This window comes from Tupaia chinensis, unplaced genomic scaffold, assembly GCF_000334495.1.
Source record: "Tupaia chinensis unplaced genomic scaffold, TupChi_1.0 Scaffold000079_1, whole genome shotgun sequence".
Classification (NCBI taxonomy): Eukaryota; Metazoa; Chordata; class Mammalia; order Scandentia; family Tupaiidae; genus Tupaia; species Tupaia belangeri.
This window is the reverse complement of record NW_006159540.1, coordinates 361,286-383,020: the sequence shown is the minus strand read 5'-3', so window position 1 is coordinate 383,020 and position 21,735 is coordinate 361,286. Positions and strand designations below refer to the sequence as shown.

The following is a 21,735-nucleotide window of genomic DNA, read 5'->3' as shown; positions in this document are numbered from 1 at the left end:
ATTGTATAGCTTCACTGATGAGGTGTTTGTTTAGGTCCTTTGGCCATTTTATTGGGTTGTTTTCTAGTTATTGAATTCTAAGACCTCTCTTACATACTGTGCATATGTAACTGTCAGTTTTGCAATTTTGCTGTTCATGGTCATCTTTTAATTCAGTTAGCAGAATCACAGAACCAAGGTTTTAATTTTAATAAAATCTAATTTATCATTTTTATAGCTTGCTCTTTTAAAATTGTATATAAATCTTAACTAAACATTATCACAGTTTTCTCTGATTGCTTCTACTATCTTACTGTTTTACCTTCTATATTTATGTATATTATTACATCTTAGTTAATTTTCAGGTAAAGTATGAAGTATATTTCAAGTTTCTCTTTTTTTTTACACATGAATATCCCTTTGTTCTAATACCACATGTTAAAAAGGCAATTCTTTCTCCGTTAAATTCCATTACACTTCAGAAATCACTTGACTATATTGACAAGGTCATTAAATTTGGTTTTTCACGAAAAAAAAAAAGGAAAACTGATTTCTCAGTCATCTTGATAAATAGAACTTATGGAGATGAAGAAAAAGTGACAAAGAATTGTACAATGGAACAATCAGAAATGATGGAGGACAAAGGAAAGTATGTGGTTCTGAAACAAGTAAAGAAAATATTTCAACAAGAATACATACATTTCAAATTCAGCTAATATCTAAATTTAAAGACAGATCTGAGAATAAATTAGACATTGGATTTAACAAGATGAAGTCATTGATGATCTTGCAAATAGTAATTTAGGAGAAAAATCTTGATTCAAATGAGTTCAAAAGAGAAAAAAATGACCAAAAAATGTAAACATTGTAAACAACTGATTAAAGTACTTTTGTTGAAATGAAGGCAATGGAAGATTATCTAAAGGAGTTGGTAGGATCAAGAGAAACTTGTCTCTTTTTTTTTCGATAAAGAAAAATGATAATGTTTAAGTATTTACAGAAGTTACCCAATAGAGAAGAATAAGTTTTTGATATTGTAGACAAAGAAGAGAATTCCTGGAGGTAACATTTCTGAATAGGGAAATGTCTAGTGTTGCCTAGTCTAGAAACCCTGACTATCCACTTCTAGCAAGGAGTGTATGCTGAGACACATGGGATGCTCTGAGGGTTTATGAAAATGTTCTCCTGATTGCTATAGTTTTCTGACAAGCTCTAAGACTAGCATGCACCAAAATTATGTAGACAGCATTTTAAGACACAGATTTATTTCTATATTTCAATTTCAGAGTTTCTAATCAAGTAAGTCTTGGAGAGTAGGGCACATGCACACATGTAGAGTACTGATGACTTATGTATTGCTGTTCAGTCACAAACCTAATTTAGAGATGTTAGCTGCTTTCTCTGGTTTCTACCAGATGAGCGACTTTGCTCTTTCAGCCCTCCAAACTTTTATTGAATCTCTCTTTCTGAAGCTTTATGTACTTTCAGTACTTTTCACAAGAACCCCCCTAAAAAGAAATTTATAACCATATTAAATATTTAGAGTAGATGCAGATTTTTTCTTTTTCAAAGGTTTTTGCTATAGGGCATGTGTGCTTGTCAGAAAGACAGAGAGAGACAGAGAGACAGAAAGTGGAGATGGCCACGCCACAATCCCTTCTCCTCCATTCTCCTCTCTGGATCTTGGGCTTGTATGCACATGCGCCTGGCAGTAGTTTAAGCCACCGGGTCTGGGACTTGAACTGTGGTCGACTACATGGGAGTCCAGCAACTGTTGGTCCTAATATTTAGAGTAGATAAATCTTTTAAAGTATGACAGGTGGGCCAAAATAATTACATCACATTTGGTTCTACTGTGTTTTCAGAAAACTCAAGACACTTTTTTTGCATAGAAAAACAGAAAAATATGTCATGACTTTTCCAACAACACAATATATTACTTCAAATAAAAGAATATTTCACTCAGTGGAAATTGCTTTGTTCATTTTCTTTATTACTCAAGTCCTATTTTAAAGTAACAACTCTTCATTCAAATCTACACCACATATATGGATATTCCAGAACTGGTTGATAGGCTTTATGAGTACCCTCCTGGAATTAGGTCAACCATAAAGCTTTCCATAGAAAGCTTTTTCCCTTGGTAAAAACTCATAACGCATGAAATTAGTATCTTCTCTACTATTGCTTAGACAGTTTAGATATCTCAATGAGTAATCATATTGGAAGCATTTAAAGATTGATTTAGAAAGGAAATAAGTCACAAATTCAATTATTTACCTAAATAGTGAACCTAATTTTTGATGCATAATATTTTAACTGTATAATTGTCAAGATACAACTTACTTATTCATTTTCTTTGGATTTGTAAGATACCATTATCCTGTGGTAATAGGGACTCCACTGTGGTCCTCTTTAGAATTAGTAAAAAGACATAGTATTGTTTCAAGTTTAATACAATTGTGTTTCATCTAGGTAATTAGTGAGAATATAAAAATATATTTAGAGTGCCAGCAGGTAGGACAGAGACCCACATAACCAACTCTGAGGTTCAAATCTTGGACCTGACAGCTTGAAAAACATGCCAGGTGTGTGTTTGTGCACACCCAGAATCTCGAGAAGAGAGTGGAGGAGGAATTGCAGTGTAGCTATCTTCCACATGGTGTGATTTCTCACTTTCCCCTCTCTCTCTCTCTCTCTCAAGTGCATGCACCCTATAGCCATATACATATACATATATATATATAGTAATGTATATGTATATTTATGTATGTATATATATAATAAAATTTAAAAATGTAAAAGTATAAATATCCACTAAAAATGATAATAACAATGGCTGTGTAAGATTGTGTATCCACACCTCTAAGTCTAGTATCCTGTTTTTAATAAAATAATAGCATGCCCATATTGAAGATTCTTTTATGAAACTGATATGAGAAATAATAGAAATTCTCCTGGTATTCCCAGTTTGGGACACATATTGGCTATGATTTTCAGTTCTGTTTACTACAGATTCTACTAAGATCACAGACCCTAGTTTATAAAGACAACTAGGGTGGCAGAAACATTACCCCTATCTTTCTAGTAATGATAGAATATCACTCTCTGATATTAACTTCCAAGGTTAATGATTAGGACTTCTGTAATTTATGAATACTCTTCACTCAAATATCATTACCCTAGAATAATGCTCTTTCACAATCTGAAAACATTCACTGCAGTGCTCACTATGCTATTATTCAGCTATTTCATATCTATGAAAACAAAGAGGAAGAAATCTTCCTCAACACACAAATGTGTACATACACAAATACACCCACCCTACACAATGAGCAAGCCTAGATGGTATTTCCCCTCTTTGCTAGACATGAGGCATAAACTGTTCATTTTTTTCATGATGTTCAAGACACACTCACACTTTAAAATGTACAAAACACAAATACAAGTATTAACTCATGTAAAGGAGTAGTAGTTTTGAAAATCACTTTGCCCATTATAATTTTTGGCTATAGCATTGCACTCATTCAGATAGTGCCAATAAGAATGAAGATCACTAGAAAAAGAAACATACACATTAGTCTACAAATGTGTTTTAAGAAGAAATTAAAGGATAACAATGAATCATTCAAGGAAATAAAAATAAGTACTTTTTATATATGGGCTCCAGTTACTAGGTGAATGTAAATTATTTCTTTCTATATCAGTCTTTTCATTCTTGTTTATACTCAACTCAAGATTTAGCCATCTTTATCAATATTTGCAAAATTATTAAACTGACAATGAGTAAAGATTACTAAGTGGCAGAGTTGGGACTAGTTACCTTGTCTCTGACTGACAATCCACAAATATTCTAAGATCTTATCTTTTATAATGTCTTTCATAATGTTTTATTACATAAATTATAATTTTTGGTAATGAGAAACAGAAATTCCTGATATTATAGCATAATCCAAGTTAGAAGACTATAGAAAGGAGAAGATCAAAAGTTGATGTGAGTTTGGAAGATGATGAAAAGTAGATGATCAGGAAGATTCTGGAAGGCCAGTTTTGAAAACTCTTTAAAAAAAAAAATAGGAAGGCTTTGGTGTCAATGAAGTCACTACAATGGACAGTACTACTGCAGATCCTGTGAATGAAAAGTTTATCATGCGCTCAGTATCTACAATATTTCCCAGACTCAAACTCAATCCTACCATCTGATTATTTAAACTGAGATCAAGTATTACTGGGCAGGTAGAAGAGAGTTCTTTTTGACTTTTATCAGAATACTGATAAGAAAGCAGAATATTTAGTGTGCTCCATCAAAGTTATTTATAATGGAATAGTTAAGAGAATGTATTGCCTAACAGCCAAGATAATGAATCTAATATACAGGGAGCTAGCTCTTTTATTCATTTGTATTTTTGTTGTTGTTGTTTTTTACTTTTACTTGTCTGAATTAGAAGGCAAATTACCCTAGCACTGTGGCCTGGTCTTACACCGTATACTCAACAAATTTAGTATTCAGGTGTTACTGGAGAAGTTCATGGCATTAATTTCTTCAGAATGAGTTTCACAATAAAGTATTTACATGCTTGAATCCAATCAGAAAACCCTGAATATTATACATATTTTTTGGAAATAAAGATTTCAAAAAATTAAAAATCCAAGAAAGTCACATTATATCATTTCCTGTGATCATATATAATGAAGTCTGTGAGTTTTATTTCACCTGTCTGGTAAAATAGTCATTCACTGAATAAACATCCATTAAGTGACAACTGACTAGGTACTTCTGTAAGTACTTGGGGTATATCAATGACCAAATGGGACAAACTTCCTAAACCTCATAGGGTTAATATTCTATGAGAAAAAAGATAGTAAATCATAATATGCACAATGAAGTGATATGGCTAAAAATCACATATGCAGTCAGATTTTATAACAAATTGCAATATAACATAAGGTTAAAGGATTAGCTTTAAGATTTGAATGATGTGAAATAGATACTTTAGATGAATGAATCTCGGCAAAAGGAAAACCAGTGTAAGTGTCAAAATTGAGAGTGTATTTGGTATTTTTGAGCAATGGCAAAGAAGATAATATGAAGGGAAGTAGAAAAAGAAGAATAAAAATTCAAAGTGAGGGGACCAGGAGGTGTCATGGTGTTTGAGACACTGGACTCCCACATGGTCAGAAGGGGTTCAAGTCGCAAACCCAGCAGCTTACTTTCTTTCTTTCCCTCTCTCTCACTCTGGTGAGCACATGTACTCTATACCAAATTTAAACAAAGTAATAATAATATTTTAAAAAGTTGGGACCAGCAGATGGTGGAATGGTTAGGTTGTTGGACTTTCATGTAATCAACTGCAGTTCCATTCCCAGACCCGGCAACTTAAAACTCATGCCAGGCGCATGTGTGTACATGCCCCAAATCCCAAGAGTAGAATGGAGGAGAAGGGATTATAGCATGGCCATCACCCCATGGTTTCTCATGGAGAGATTTCTTGTTTTCTGTCTTTCTGGCAAGTGTATGCACACTACAGCAAAATATCTCTATTTAAAAATACATACCCCAAAATAATAATAAATAAAATTATATAATCCTTTTTTTTTTCAAAAAAAAAAAGAAATTGGATATTAGAACAAATTGATAACAGGGTAGACCACACAGGCCTTTAATTTCTCCTCTGAGGAGGATAGGTAATTGAAGCAAGATTTTGAAAAAAAAAAAATCTAGCATATTTTTAACACATTTTTTTTTTTGTTTTTAGTTCTTACATTTTGCTATAAAGTGCATATGGTCACCATGGAGAGAAAGAGAGAGGCCCCTACCATGCAAGAATGGCCAAGGTGCCTCAATCTCTTCTCCTTTATTTTCTCAGGAGATTTTGGGCATATAAGTATGTGTGTGCTGCATGCTTTTCAAGTCACTGGGTCCAAGACTCAAACAACAAACACAGAGGTAACCAGGTGAGTTACAACCAGCTTAATCACCATGCCACCTGCTGGACCAGCAGAATAATTGTTGGTGATATGTAGTGAATAGTTGGTAAACGGAGATTTGCAAAGGAGGTAATAGGAACTTAAGACACGTGAGACATAGTAGTTCACAATAAAATGGTGGCAGAGATAGTAAGATTGGTAACAATCTTTTTAAAAATCTTAACATGTTTTTAATATGTAAGCAAAATTTTCTGAAAGATGTCCCATATGAGATAGAGACATCTAGAATGACTTTAAGTTTTTGTTCTCAGCAACTAGAATGATACAGTTATTGTCATTAATAGAAATGAGGATTCTGAGTGGAACAAATTTGGGGAGTAGCTTAAGAGTTCAGTTTTTGACATTTTGAAATAGAGATGTGTATTCTGTATGTATCCAATAGGAATTGGTAGTTGGTATGAGGTGGTATGAGTCTGGATTTAAGAAAGGCCTAGCAGGAGACGTAAATTAAATCTAAGTCATTATTGGTGCTATCTATCTCTTAGGGTAATACACTAATGTATTTTACAAAACCATGGGGGAGAAAAACACTAATATTCAATTTATCATTGTTAATATCTATATTCTTGTTAGCTAAGCACCTTTGAATATATTGAATTCCAGTGAGTCATGTATACCATTTCTGGACTATGGAATTTCTTGTCAAAATGGGGACCTCCAGTGCTAAACCTCCAGTTTACAAGGAAAAAATATTACAGAGAACTACCCCCCAGTGAATTCCCCCAGATCTGGTGGCTTGAAAATTATGCCAGGCACACATGCATGCACGCATGCTCAGAATACCCAAGAAGAAAATGGGGAAAGGATTGCTATGTGGTCATTCTCCCCGAGGGATGATTTCTCACTTTCTCTCTATGGTAACCACACAAGCCCTACAGAAAACACGTACCTCCCAAAAAAGAATAGATATTACTTCAAAGAAGAGTTGGACTATAATTCCACCATGTTTTCCAGAATGAAAAATAAAATTACACATTGCCTTAATGACTATAGTTACACTACATAACTTTATTATTTTTAAAAAATTATTTATTTTATTTATTCATTCATTTATTTTAATTTTACCAGAGAGAGACACAGAGAGAGAAAGCAAGAAAGCAAGCCACCAGACTCAGAACTTGAACCGTGATCAGTCATGTGAGAGTCTACCACCTGCTGGTCCCACTATATCACTTTAAATGTTACATTAGCTATGATTTTTCAGGAAATCTCTATTCAATAACTTCAGTAGCTTAAGAGTTCAGTTTTTGACATTTGTGACATAAATATGTGGTTTAGAATTTCTTACTTTAGTAACATGTTTCTTAAGTGATTTGTATTTTAATCACTGAGCACTTACTTCAGTGATTAAAAAAATGTACAATTTTATTCACTAATTTGACATTTCTATTTATATGTTTTAATACTTTGTTTTCATTTTATAGACTCTGATTTTTAAATAATAGTAAATATAAATTTTAAAAGAGACTGAAATATAATAAATGAATTGAAAAAATGTGACATGTATATACTATGGAATACTACTCAGCCATAAAAAAGACACTGACACTTGATATAAAGTGGATGACTATGTAAGCTTTAATGCTAAGCAAAGTAAGCCAGACTATGAGAGACATTATCCCTGCTCAACAACAAATGTCTACACTTTATGGCTGAAACTGAAATATGGAAAGATACAATAGCAGGGAGGGCAATTGTGGACACCAGATACAGTGGAATAGGAGGTAAGTAACAAGGGGTTGGAGGGAGAGCATGGGGGGGGAAGAAAAGTTTAACAGACACATGAATAAAAAGTTTGCTGATGAAATATATATAGTAATATCTTTTGATTGTTATGCACTACATTCATACTGGAAAAAATTGTGTGTATACTGTAATGATGCACAGGATTAAGTGTAAATTAAAGAAATGTTAAAAAGTAAAATTTTAAAGAGACAAATATAAATAAAATATAATAGATAATACATCTTAGAAAAAAATGTTAAAACTGAACTAATGGAATGCCATTTATGAAGGTAAACAGTCTCTCACATGTAATTTTCATAATACTTGTATCTAATGTAGAGTTGCTTTACTACTACGAAGATAATCTTGATATCATATTGCTGTAAGTTTCAAGGTAGATGTCCTCACAAAATTCATATGCTGAAATTTAAATCACCAGGGTGATATTAGAAGGTGAGACCTTTGAGAAATGATTAGATCAGAGAACTTTACCCTCATAAATGGCATCAGTGTCTCTTTAAAAGAGCTGGAGAGAATGAGGTAGACCTTCTTGCCCTTCCATCCATTATGATGTGAGGACACAGCTTTGTTCCTTTCAGGAATGCAGCAACAAGGAGCCATCTTGGAGACAGAGAAAGGCAGTCCTCACCAGACACTGAATTTGCCATGTCCTTCTTCTGAGACTTTCTAGCCTCCAGAACTGTAAGAAATAAATTTCTATTGTTTATAAATTACCAGGTATAAAATATTTTGTAGTAGCACAGGTAAACTAAAACATATATCAATAAAATTATACTATTATAGTAAGACATTAAGAACCACTCTCTGTGGTGCAGTTGGTAGCATACTGAATTGTAATGCTAAAAGCCAAATGGCTGACCACAAATTTAGATCCCCATCCTGGCTGACATAAAACGCATGTGAAATGTGCATGCCAAAGGTTTTGATGAGCTGAAGGGTTGGAGTAAGGGAATCATAGCATGACCAGACCTTGTCAAGGTGCTTCTCTCTCACTTCATCTTTCTCTCCCCATTCATAGATACACATTTCTCTTCTGAATAAAATAAACTTATTTTGGGGACCAGCAGTTAGCGTAATGGCCGTGTCGCTGTACTCTCACATAGTCGAACGCGGTTCGAGTCCCGGACCTGGTGGCTTAAACTCACGCCAGGCACGTGTGCGTGCATGCCCAAGATCTCGAGAGGAGAATGGAGGAGAAGGGATTGCGGCGTGGCCACTCCCCCCGGGGGGTGATTTCCTGCTTTCTGTCTCTCTGTCTCTCTCTGTCTGTCTGGCGAGCGCACGCGCCCTATAGCAAAAACCTCACAAAAAAAATAAAAAATAAAAAAATAAACTTATTATGGAAATGAATTTACACTATATCAACTAGCATGGTTTATTCTGCTTTCCAGTACTAATAAATCCCTTATTTATGATGATACTGTCAATGTTACATGGCTTTTTTGAGATCATAAATCTCTTTAAATTTGGGAGAAGAAAGAAATTACCTCCATAGATGTAGATATAGATATCCTTACTTCCATACAATAGGCTAGTTTCTTTGCCCTACTTAATAATTTTTCATTTCTCTATTATTGTTCATCCATACTTTTAAAAGTATTTCTTTCAAAGCTGATAGTAGTCCCTTCAAACTCCTTGTCATTATGGTTATTTAAAAAATACACACACACACACATATATATATACACACAAAATGGGTGGGTGAAGAAAAAAAGTTGCTGAAACTAATTTATTAAAAAAAAATCAAACTCCCCAATAAAAAGTCAATTCAATTCAATACCATATGAATGAAATAATACATACTGACTGTTAATGACTCAATGTTTATGCCCCCACCCCAAATATAATAAGTTGGAACCCAATCTTTAACGTGATGGTATTTGGATATAAGGTCTTTATGGGATAATTAGATAATGAAACTAGAGCTGTCATGAGCTGTTTAGTGGCTCTTACCATGCAATGTAAGGACACAGCAAGAAGACAGGCATCTACAAATCAGAAAGAAGGTCTTCACTAAAATCCCCATGCTAGAATTTTGATGTGGAACATCCAGCCTCTAAAACTGAGAAACATATTTCTAATATTTAAGCCTGCCAGTTTATGGTACCTTCTTATAGTAGCTCAAGCTGACAAAGACAAGGATGAAGTACACATCAAAAACATAAAAAGAAAAATTACATTATCATAGTTGGTGAAAAGTAATTTTAGTGAACTCCGAAATCATTTACAACTTTAGAAGCTGGAAAGAAAACTAGCAGTTGAAAGCAATAGTCACTTACTTTGTTCTATTTGTACAAAGCTCACAGGACACCTGGCCTCAGATTTAGGTGGTGGGACTTGGCTGCTATTGGAACATAGTGCCATGAGCCACAGAGGCTCCCACATGGCTTCTCATACCATGTTTGCTGAGTGCCCAGAATGAGGCTTCCAGGAGAGTTAAGAATAAGCTGGTCACCTCCAGAGCATGGTCTTAGAATTCAGATACTCGGTACAAGGAGTTGGAGTAATGGCTATGTTGCTGGACTCCCATGCAGTCGACTGTGGTTCGAGTCCTGGACCCGGTGGCTGAAACTCACACATGTGCATGAGTGCCCAAGATCCCAGGAGGAAAATGAGAAGGGACTGTGCCGTGGCCATTCCCCCTAAGGGGTGATTTCTCACTTTTTGTCTCTCTGTCTCTGTCTTTCTGGCGAGCACACACGTCCTATAGGAAAATCTTTAAAAATTAAAAAAAAAAAAGAATTCAGATACTCGCAAGTCTATTCAAATAAATAAAAGAGAATACAGATTCCATATCTCAAAAGAACGTAAGTGAAAGTTACATCTTAAGAAAAGCATGTAGAGTCCAGAAATGGATACATGCACCCAAGATAAAAGGGATGGAAAACAGGAGGGAGATTATGGCATGACCAGACCCTGTGGAGGGTACATCTCTCTTTCTCTCTCTCTTTCTCTCTCTCTCACACACACACATATACCTACACACACACTCTATTATAAATGAATACAAAATTTTAAAGAGCAGGTTATACAGGAATGATTTTTGCTACCACTACCACATCGGAGAAATAAAATTTGTTACAAGTTACAAATCTCTCTGAATAATGAACGTATGTTGCTTGATATACTTAATTGATCTTAGTGCTGAAACTTTAAATAGTCTAAATCTTTGATTCAAGACACTTGTCATGTATAGGCTAATTTTATACCACATAATTTTCTTTTTTACTTGTTTTACCATCAAAGCAACTACCGTTTAATACCAAAAAGCAGGAAGCATTGCATATAACCACCTCTACAAAACTGGAAGTGTCTTTGAGACTGATTGAATACTAACGTGCACATGTGTAGGGTAAAGCTACACAATGCCAGGCAAGAAAGAATGATTAGGATGCTATGAATTCAGAAACTGTCTAGAGATTACACAGAACAAGGACTAGGAGATATTAAAATTTGTACCCAAGAGTGCAGGAAATTCTTAGGCTAATCAGAGCACTCAGTAGTGATCCCAAATGGGACATCGTAACAGTAAAGTATACTCTAGACTGGTCATAAAAAAGCTTAAAAACATGCCTATAAAAACAAAACTAAGGAGCAAATAATGTAACTTTTTGCATAATCAAATTCTAGCAGTCTTATATAGTAATGTCTTTGAATTAACTAACACATGCCATATGTTTGTTGGGAAAAACATGTTGTACACTGTAAACATGTTCAGTTAATATACGTAAATAAAAAAACTAAAAAAAAATTATTAAAGAACGTACCAATCTTATAGGTGGGTGTACAAAAGAAATTAGTAGTTCTGTGAAGAAACAAAAAAATTCAACATATAATACTATTTTTTAAAAAGTTAATGAGGGGGACCAGCAGTTAGCATAATGGCTATGTCGCTGAACTCCTATATAGTCAACTGCGGTTCAAGTCCTGGACCCCATGGCTTAAACTCACACCGGGCACATAAGTGTGCGTGCCCAAGATCTGGAGAGGAGAATGGAGGAGAAGGGATTGCGGTGTGGCCAGCCCCCCAAGAGGAGTGATTTCTCGCTTTCTGTCTCTCTGTCTCTCTCTCTCTCTGTCTCTCTGGCGACACACATATGTACACAGAGCTAAAAATCTTTTTCTTTTCTTTCTTTTTTTTTTTGGTTACTCTTTTATTTAACTTTATTTATTTCTTTCAGTTTGACCGGAGAGGGACAGAGAGAGAGATAGAGAGAAAGTGAGACAGCAAACCACCAGGTCTGGGACTCGAACCACAATGAACCAGGTGGGAGTCCAGTGACTTTAGCCAACACTCCACCTGCCAGTCCCCAGAGTTAAGATTCTTAAAAATCCCCAAGCAAGATAAGAACAAACATACATACCCACACACTAAAGCATATCACAAATTTCAAAATATTCATACAGCAAATGTTTTAAAGTAACCAGAGAAAGCTGTATGTTGAGGATCAAATAATGAGAATTGCTACAGCTTTCTCAAAACAAGCAATACAAAACTGAAGGAAATAAAGTCAGTTTTACAGTATCAACTTATGCCTACTTCTGTATCTACTAAAATATATTTCATAAAACAAAATAAATTTATTTTATTTTAAATATTTATCTTCAGCAAGTTTGTGCTACCTGATGGGTGGAAAATTTATTAGGCTATAGGAAGAAGATACAAGATAGAAACTTGAATCTATATAAAAATAGGGATGGTCCCAAAATTGTAAAAAATATGAAAAATGTAGAATACATTTTAACTCATTGTTCAGAAGTTCTTAAGGGGACCAGAATATAGCATAATGGTTACATCACTGGACTCCCACATAGTTGACTGAGGTTGAAGTCCCCAACCTGGTACTTAAAACTCATTCCAGGTATGTGTGCATTTGTGCCCAAAATCTTGGGAGGAGTATGGAGGAGAAGGGATTGCAAAGTGACCATAACCCCCTGAGGAGTGATTTCTTGCTTTCTTTCTCTCTGTCTCTGTGTCTCCAGCAAGTGCACATGCCCTAAAGCAAAAATCTCTCTCTAAAAAAAGAATCTTTAAAAAGAGTAATGAAATATGTGCAAAAATAACAAATATAGTAAGATTTATATGAAGAAGTAAAACATTTTTTTAAGTTAGCAAATTTTTTTTAAATTTATTTTATACATTTAATCACTATATATCACTTAGCTTATAAATTAAAACTACCCAGCATGAATACACTTCATACCAGTCCAGTTGAAGATACAAAACATGTTATCATCAGCAGATAATATTCCATTTCTGTGTCCCATAAATATTTGGACTCTCTAATTTCCTCCTTAATTTCTTCCCATATACTCACCCTGTTCTCCTACCATCTTCCCCCATTCCTTCCAATATCCATAATCATTTTCAAAGCTTCAATGTCCTCTAATCTTTCAGTTTCCTCCATAGAGTGTAGACAGTATGTATACGTTAAGTGGAGACATACAATGTCTCTCGTTCATAGCCTGGCTTGCCTTGCTTAACAGTAAATTTTATATATTTGTCCATTTTCTATCAAATGACAGAGTTTTGCTGTTTTTTAAGACTGAGAAGAGTATATGTGCCACATTTTTTCAATTCATTCATCTGTTTATGAACATTTGGGTTGGTTCCACATCTTAACAATTGTGAATAATGCTGCATATATTTGCATATATTATCTTTTGTTGTTAATACCTTTATAAAAACACTATATTATGACCTCAATGAAAAATTATTGAGTGAACAAGTAAAGTAGAAATATTTTTATAATACATACTGTTTTTATTTAATTCATGTTTATATCCTCAACACTCTGGTATTATTCATAAGAAAGATAAGCAAAATCTATTTTTCCTTTCAGTCCTATTGTTTTTTTATATTATGTATACATTGAGGAACTGTTATTAAATTCATACATATTTAAGTTATTGTGTTCTATTTATAAATTACAACTATAATAATAATCTTTCTTCTGAAAATTAGTTTTTTTCTTGTTATTTATATAACTATTCCATTTTCTTTTGACTACGGTTTTCAGGGTATATTTTCGGAATAGTTACTATTGCTATGTCCTTACGTTTTCTGAAATTCTTATTGAATAGTATTTGTAAGTTTAATCAGTAAAATGCATGTTCACTTTTTCTTTTCATAATAATTATGTTTCGCCCTGTCATTCATATAGAGATCTAGCCAGTCAGCTACCAGTTCAAAGAGACCTCTCTGCAAATCTTCAGAACTTTTTCTGTCTCTCTCTCTCAATTCTAGGTCTCTTCTACTAAAAATTTTTAATATCTCCTTCCTCAAATAGTAATATGTGAGGCTTTGTTTGGGTTACCTTTCTTTCACTACAGTGAGAAAATTGTTTGAGATAATATTTAGGAAGAGTTTATAAGACTTCCCTGTTTGCTTTTCATTTTTCAAAGACTCACAGACCTTAACTACACTTAGTCTATGCCTGAAAACAATTCTCTCAAGTATTTCTGTCTTTCTTTTGATTTTGTTTTTGCATAGGAAGAGAGGGTCAATCTAATCTAATACTCTGTCATGACTGGAAGAAAAGACTATTGTATACATTCCTTTTAGTGCACATGAATTCCCTTTGAGCTTCATCTCACCATCCTAAAGGTAACACTTTAGAAAACAACAATGAGAACATGTCAATAAAGAAAGAAAACAAAAGAAAAAATAATAAAGGATATGAGTTTAACATTTTATCGACTTAAAAAGTGTTGCTTAGAGAAATTATTTTTTGACATTCCAAACTACTTTATCATATAATCAGAAGCAATTATATTTTATGTTTTTGGGTTTCCTATTATTAATATGTACCAGGCCATGATATAATTAAATAGATTTAAATAGATTTTACATTTTATAGATGACTACACAAAAGATTCTAAAATTCACAAGATTAAATTTTCTTTAAAATTTGAAAAGTAGTTATTTTGTTTGTCTTTAAATAAGAAACAAAAGTTTTAAACTAATACAGCAGCACAATTAGAATAATTGATCATAATTAATATATCTTGGTTTAAATTATACTCTCATGTTTTTCTAAAAATTATATATTTCTAACTTGCTGACAATTTTCAAAACTGAATAAACTACTTTATTCTTATTGTAGATCTCCTACGATTTATATTTAATTGTAATATAAGGAAAAAGCAGCTGCATTTCCCAGCTGTGACAAAGTATTTGAATAACTGAGGAAACCAACATCAGTAAGAAATACACCAATTTGCCTTTTATAAACACTACCATCTCTATTTGAAGTCAAACTGTAGCTAATGGTAGCGCCTACAGGTGGTATGGCTAAAGTGAATAATTTTCTATACACCAGGAAATTAGGTTGCCACTGTATTGGCTATGTTATACTATAAAGGACATAGTCAGAGTTTTATGGAAAACATTTAAGAGCTTTCTTTTGGAATCTAGTACCAAGTAACGCATTTCAAGGCCAGTCATATGGACTAATAGTTAACGGAGTTGGAGCCCATGCAGTCAACTATAGTTTGAATAATGGCCATGGAGGTTTGAAAACACAGTGGATTCTTGTACATGCATGTCCAAAATCCAGAAAGGAAAGAGACAAGGGTGATTTTTCCCTTTCCTCTCTCTGTGTCTCTCCTTAGCAAGCAATAGGGGGGGGGGAACAGGAAATAAAGAGCACAAAGATTTGAAGAGAACATAACCTGCTTTTGTTTCTTCTTACTGATAGTGTGCTAAGAAACAACGAAAATTACAAGGAATCCACAAAGAAAAAACTTTATAGAACTGATTATTAAATTCAGCATGGTTTCAGGTAAACATACAAATATGACTATATTTCTACATGTTAGCAAAGAATACATAGAAACTAAAATTTCAAGTTACCTATCCTGGACAAGAAAATATGCCTAAAAAGCATTAGACAAGGATCAGTCAGATGGCATACAGTACAGATAGGGAGAATCATCTTATGGCCAAGGATCTTGAGGGAAAAAAAAATTCTTGCCTTTTTATAGGACCCAGATAGCCAAGAGGAAGTTGAGGGTGATGATATGCTTCAAGAAAGGCAGAGTCAGAGCAATGAAAAAATAATCTTAGTCAAGATTCCCTGAGACGATTTCAGTGGAGGCATCTAAAAAAGTTTATCAGTAATTGTCCCTCAATAATTATTACTGCAATGGCACTTCAGTTAGAAATGCTGATAAATAAAAGAGCATAACTGGCCTAGGGGTAGAGACTGCATTGTCGATTGCATCTGCCTCTATATTTATACTGTCAAATATGAATGGCTATGAATACAATTTGTAAATAAAATCTACATTTTAATATATTAGAAATGTGTAACATAAAAATAATTAAAACAAATTTAAAATGTGTACCAATAAAAGAATTGTGGAAATGAACAAAGACAACCTAAATAAGAGCAAGTCAAGGGTATTTATTCAGAGCTTCCTATGTAGTAATAGAGTCAGCCACCATTCCTTGCATTTGGCAGAGATCCAAAGGCAGAGCAATGGGTGTAAAAGCTTTATATGGAAAAAATAAATTTAAAAAAATAAATTCAAAAAGGAAGCTTCAAGTATGCTGTGGTTGGAGGCTGTTGCCATGGAAAACCTGTAGACAAGTTAATTAGAACCAAGGACATCTTTATGATTGGTTAGGAAAGCATATTTGACTTTCTGTGGTTGGACCTAGGTTGGAAGCAAGGAGATAGTAGAGAAGTTTCAATTATCTATCAATTAGCTTTTAGGCCAATGGCTACTGGGGTTTTTCAGTTTCCTGGACTGGTTACTACAGATAGTAATTTTGTTTCTTTGGCTGGCTATTGCAGGTGGATCAGAGTTCTATTTTATTATTTTTGGGGGGGGGGAGAGATTTTTGCTATAGGGCATGTGCACTTGCCAGACAGAGAGAGACAGAGAGACAGAAAGCGAGAAATCACTGCCCGGGGGGTTGCCCACGCCACAATCCTGTCTCCTCTGTCCTCCTCTCAGGATCTTGGGCATACACGCACACATGCCCGGCATGAGTTTTAAGCCACCGGGTCCAGGACGCAAACCACGGTCAACTACATGGGAGTCCAATGACATAGCCATTACGCTAACTGCTGGTACCAGAGTTCTATTTTTATATACAGTCTTGCGACCATCTGTTTGTATATTCATTCTACTAGAGAGAAAGCAAAAAAATATTAGCTCAGAATGTTATGATCAAATTATACTGTCAATTTTTGGAGAAAGCTTAATAAATATATGTTCTTTTGCATTTTATGTTGGAACTAGATTTATAATGAAATAGAGAGTAACAGAAACATGATATATATAATTATGATTAAAATTACATTATGAAGTGGTAAAGCAATCAGAAAGCACAAAATTTGCTGCAATAAGCATGAATTTGCCATAAAAATTCTGAGGAAGAAAAGTCAAAGCCTGAAATTTCCCAGAGGACAGTTAATGGGATGCAAACCACAAATGGAGAATAATAAAAGATAAGGAAGTTATAGATCCTGAGTACAAATTTAAATTTTTAAAAATTTATTATATTTCCAGAGAAACAAACTTGGAATAGCATATTAGAGAAAGTAAAAATATTAACAATATTGATTTAAGAACAAATAAAACTTTGAACTGCCTTTCAGCTTGGTTAAAAATAAGTATAAATTGCAAATATGGAGGATTTAATGGTAAGCAAAAGATAGATAAACTATGAAAGACAGACATTATATGACCCCACTTAATACATACAAAATGTCTGCATTCCATAGCAGAAACTGAAAGACTGGAAGATGTAAAACAGGGAGGACAACTGTGGATACTAGAAAGTATAGGAGAGTGTGGACAATAGTGGGTGGGTAACAGGGGTTAGGAGGTATGGAATCAGGGAAAACAAACAAACAAAACTAATAGACACGCAAATGAAAAGTTATGCGGTCATGTCTTTTGATTTGATATTATGTACTGTTCTTTCTGGGAAAAACCACGTTGTACACTGTAAAGATGTATAATGATTAAATTAAATATAAATAATTAAATACATTTTTAAAAACATCAATTGCATTGCTGTCTTTATTTGCAATAATGAATAATACAAAATCTCAGAGAATATAAAGTGATGTTTTACTTAAATATTAAGACATTTCTCATGACCTGGTAGTCTGATATGATGTGATATGATGATTAATAGTGTAGTCTCTGAAATTGGACTGCCCAAGGTCAAATTCTCTCTCTGCCAGTTATAAACTGGTGCGTTCTCTCCAGAACATGGGATTCTTGTCATGATTGTATATGATCTCTTTAAAGCATTTAACATTAAGTTTTGCTCCTACGTTGTTAATATCTCTTTAACGTTTACTATAACTCTGTAATTTACATGAGAAGTAAAATATAAGTGTCTAATACTTCATAGTCACTGTTTTAAATGCCAGGGATATAATAGTAAACCAATTGGACACAATCCCTGGTTTTATAAAGGTTGCATTCTGAAGTAATGTAAGTGCCATAAATATTATGGCAAAATAAGGCAGTGATAGTGCAGAGAAGTATGTTCTATCTAGAAAGATACAGAAATAATTTTTGATAAAGTAAACCTGGAGCAGAAAGCTGAAAGAATTCATGGGAAAGTCCCATGAGGAGGTGGGCAGTCTATTTTATAGGATCATTTTTAGAGTGTCCAGTATAATATACTGCAATGTTAATATATTCCATGAATAGTAGAGCCAATTTGATGCAATATATAAGCAAGGAAATATTTAGCAGGGGATGACAACATAGAGAAAGAGGAGCAAGGACTCATAAGCACATGCAGCCCATAGTGAAACTTTGAAATCTACTAGACATAAGGTGGGAAACAACGAGGTGTTTTGAGCTGAGCAATGACCAGTGTTTATTGTAAAGGGTTGTACTGACTGCTTTTTTAGAATGTGATCTATAAGAAGACAAAAATAGAAAAGAGAAACATTCTTTATTTCTTCTCTTTCTATCATCTACCTATTGTCTATCTATCAATCATTTATCTATCATCTCTGTATTTATCTATATTACACACGCACATGTAATATGAGTAAAAGAAGAAAGACTATTTGTCTTTTCTATCTGAGCTGACACAAAGAAGACTCTTGGAGAAATTTTCTAAAACAAAGTAAATGGAGGACACTTTTTTGTCTTGAAGTAACTTTAATAAAAGTTTGGAGACCTGTACAGTGAAATTTCAGTAAAGGAAAGTTTATAATGATCTAAGACAAAAATTCCCGACTTTGTATCTTGGTTCTGTGACCTTAGAAAAATTGCTTAACTTCTCTGTAATTCCATTTCTTTATCATGAAAGTGAAATAATACTAGTAGCTATAAATTAGGGGTGTGTGTGTATGTGAATTAAGTAAATATGTGTGGGTGTTTAGGAAAGTCCTTTTGATATAGTAACTCTTGCTAATTATTATTTACATATACATTACATACATTTAATCACTATACATCTTTACAGTGTGCAACATGATTTTTCCCAGCGTGAATACAGTGCGTATCAGTCAAGACAAAGACATTACCATATACATTATCATCAGCAAAATATATTCTTGTGTCAGTTAAACGTATTGTCTTTTTATTCCCTGTTCCCCTCCCTCCCTTCCCTGCTACTTATTATTTTTAATAATACTTTGAAGGAAAGAAGAAAGGAAAAAACTAATTTGATTGGCTATACAGCAATATGATTCTAAAAGAATATTTTAAACCCTAAATTCAACAATTAAACTTGTGTCAGTGAGGAGGCATTGCTTCATGGTAAGGCTCTTGGTTCTAGTGTTCTGGAGGGCAACATCAGTTCAGGATCTTTATAGACTCTGAGATTTATCTATGGCCAGAAGTTGTTCTAATTTCACAAGGATACAAACCAGAGCAGACTCTAAATGGCTAAAAATTTAGGCTATATTTAAAATAATTGAATGTGGAAATTTTTTAGTTTGACATTGGCAGTCTTTTAAGCTAATGAGTCCCAGCTACTGTGAAGAAATAACAGTGCCAGTATACAGAGGCCAAGTTTGTCTCATTTACATAACAGAGTCTCTCATATTTACCATGTGGACATGATGGTTTCAGAATCAATTGGATAACCATGGGCATTGACATAGCATGATCCTTAAAAGTAGGTATTCAAAGGAAGCTCTGACAAAGAAACAGAAATGTCTACTCTGCCACACAGAATCAAAGGAAGATAGAGAGTGACAAGGACTATTATAGGGTCCTTCTGGAGATATAGAAAGCAGATTATTTGTTACCCTGGCATGGACTTTAGGAGCAAAAGCTTTTAGGGCGAAGAGTGATCAAAGGACCTGAAACAGGCTCCTCCCTCTTCAGCTTAAGAGATAAGTTAGCAAAGCTGCTATACATCTATACAAAACATTTGTGGATGAAGTCTGAGAAGTCTGAGAGCCAAAAAAAATTTTACCTGGAGAGTCTAAGCATTTCCTTAAGAGATTTTTCAATTCATTTATTATCTGCTATAAGGCTGGTTGATTTTCTTTTACCATCTTTCCAAGGAAAGGGATGAGGAGGGCCTATGACCAAAAAAGTAAAAAAAAAAAAAAAAAAAAAGAGAGAGAGAGAGAAGAAAAAAAATTACAAAGAATTACCTTTTATCTGCATACAATATGGTTGTTTGGGAGGATTTGGACAGGCTCTCTACATACTATTTTTTGAGATTTTTGTGGGGGAAGATGTAGCTTCTGCAATTGAAAAAGGAAAAAAGAAGTCTATGGTTGCTTGTCATTTTCTTAATTAACAACTTATTGTTAACAAATTAAAAACTCTGCTTCTCTTTAAACTGCTAAACATGATTTATAATCTGTTATATTTGATCATAAATATAGTAATGTACATTACCATCAAACACTTTTATTGTCATTTCGTGTAGCACTCAATTTCTTTTGATGAGTAAATTTCTCTAAACATCTAACAATATTTAAGAATGTATTTTATAAGGCTAGCCAGGTGGTGTGGTGGTTAGGGTACCTGGATATCAATGGTCAACTGTGCATTTTGAGTCCCAGACCTAGCAGCTTGAAAAACACACCAGGCACATGTACATGAGTGCCCAGAATCCCTGGAGGAGAAAGGAGGAAAAGGGATTGCAGCATGGTCATCCCCTTATAGAGCACTTTCTCACTTTCTGTTTCTCTCTCCTGCGCTCTTTTGCCCCAAGACAAGCACGTGTCCTCTAAATTTTTTTAATACTAATTTTATCAATTCCTTAAGCTCTTCCAAACTACATATGAAAATGTAGTCTATTTCTTTCAGTCATTTGAAATAGCTTCTAAATGTAACTAACTTCTTAATGTTTGAAAACTCTTTATATCTATTAATTCAAAATAAAGAAAAAAAAACAGTGTTTTAAAAAATTATTAAACTTGTCTGTATACTTTTAAGTATAATTTAAGCCAAAGTATTAATGTTAACAGGTTTTTATAAACATGCACATATATAAGTACTCTCCCGCACACACATACAGAGATGGATAGTTATATGGACGAAATGTAGCATTAAGTATAAGTATACCAACTACTTAAACATTGATCCTCTCCACTCATAGCCACATCACTTTCTCTCATTCACTCCTAGACCACAAACAACCCACACATTACCATATAAAAACCTATATAACCAAAAGCACACATCCACTCACATTTACATATGCTTCTGTTAATATTACTGAAATGTATTTAAAAGTATTACTGGCATAATATTAATCCTAAAACAATATTGTCATCTTAATGCATTTTGTTGCTTTAAATATTTATGTGATATAATACATAACAGAATACTTACATGAGTTGCTTCATTCTATGCTACAATCTAAAACATTTGTATAAAGAACTCCTGTGGGTTTGGCAACTATATAGTTTATCTGTTCTTTCTCTCTCTTTTTTTTTTTTTTTTAGAATATATCATTTCTTGGTTGAAGATTTGCTTCTGTTCTTTTTGTTTTTTAGTTGATGTAGTGTGCATAGAGAGAGAGAGAAAACTTCCCAATGGAGTATGGTAGTGCTACAATCCTTTTCCCTA

At 33.8% G+C, this 21,735-nt stretch overlaps 1 long non-coding RNA gene across 1 annotated transcript in view; it reads left to right on the top strand.

Annotated features, from left to right (window-relative positions):
- Positions 1 to 8,305: 8,305 nt before the first annotated feature.
- The window catches only part of LOC102488889 (uncharacterized), a 35,990-nt gene continuing 22,560 nt past the window's right edge, over positions 8,306 to 21,735 (top strand). Inside the window, exons 1-3 of the long non-coding RNA XR_333713.1 lie at positions 8,306 to 8,391; positions 14,204 to 14,317; positions 15,411 to 15,494. This is a non-coding gene — a long non-coding RNA (uncharacterized LOC102488889). The remainder of the gene's footprint in view (positions 8,392 to 14,203; positions 14,318 to 15,410; positions 15,495 to 21,735) is intronic.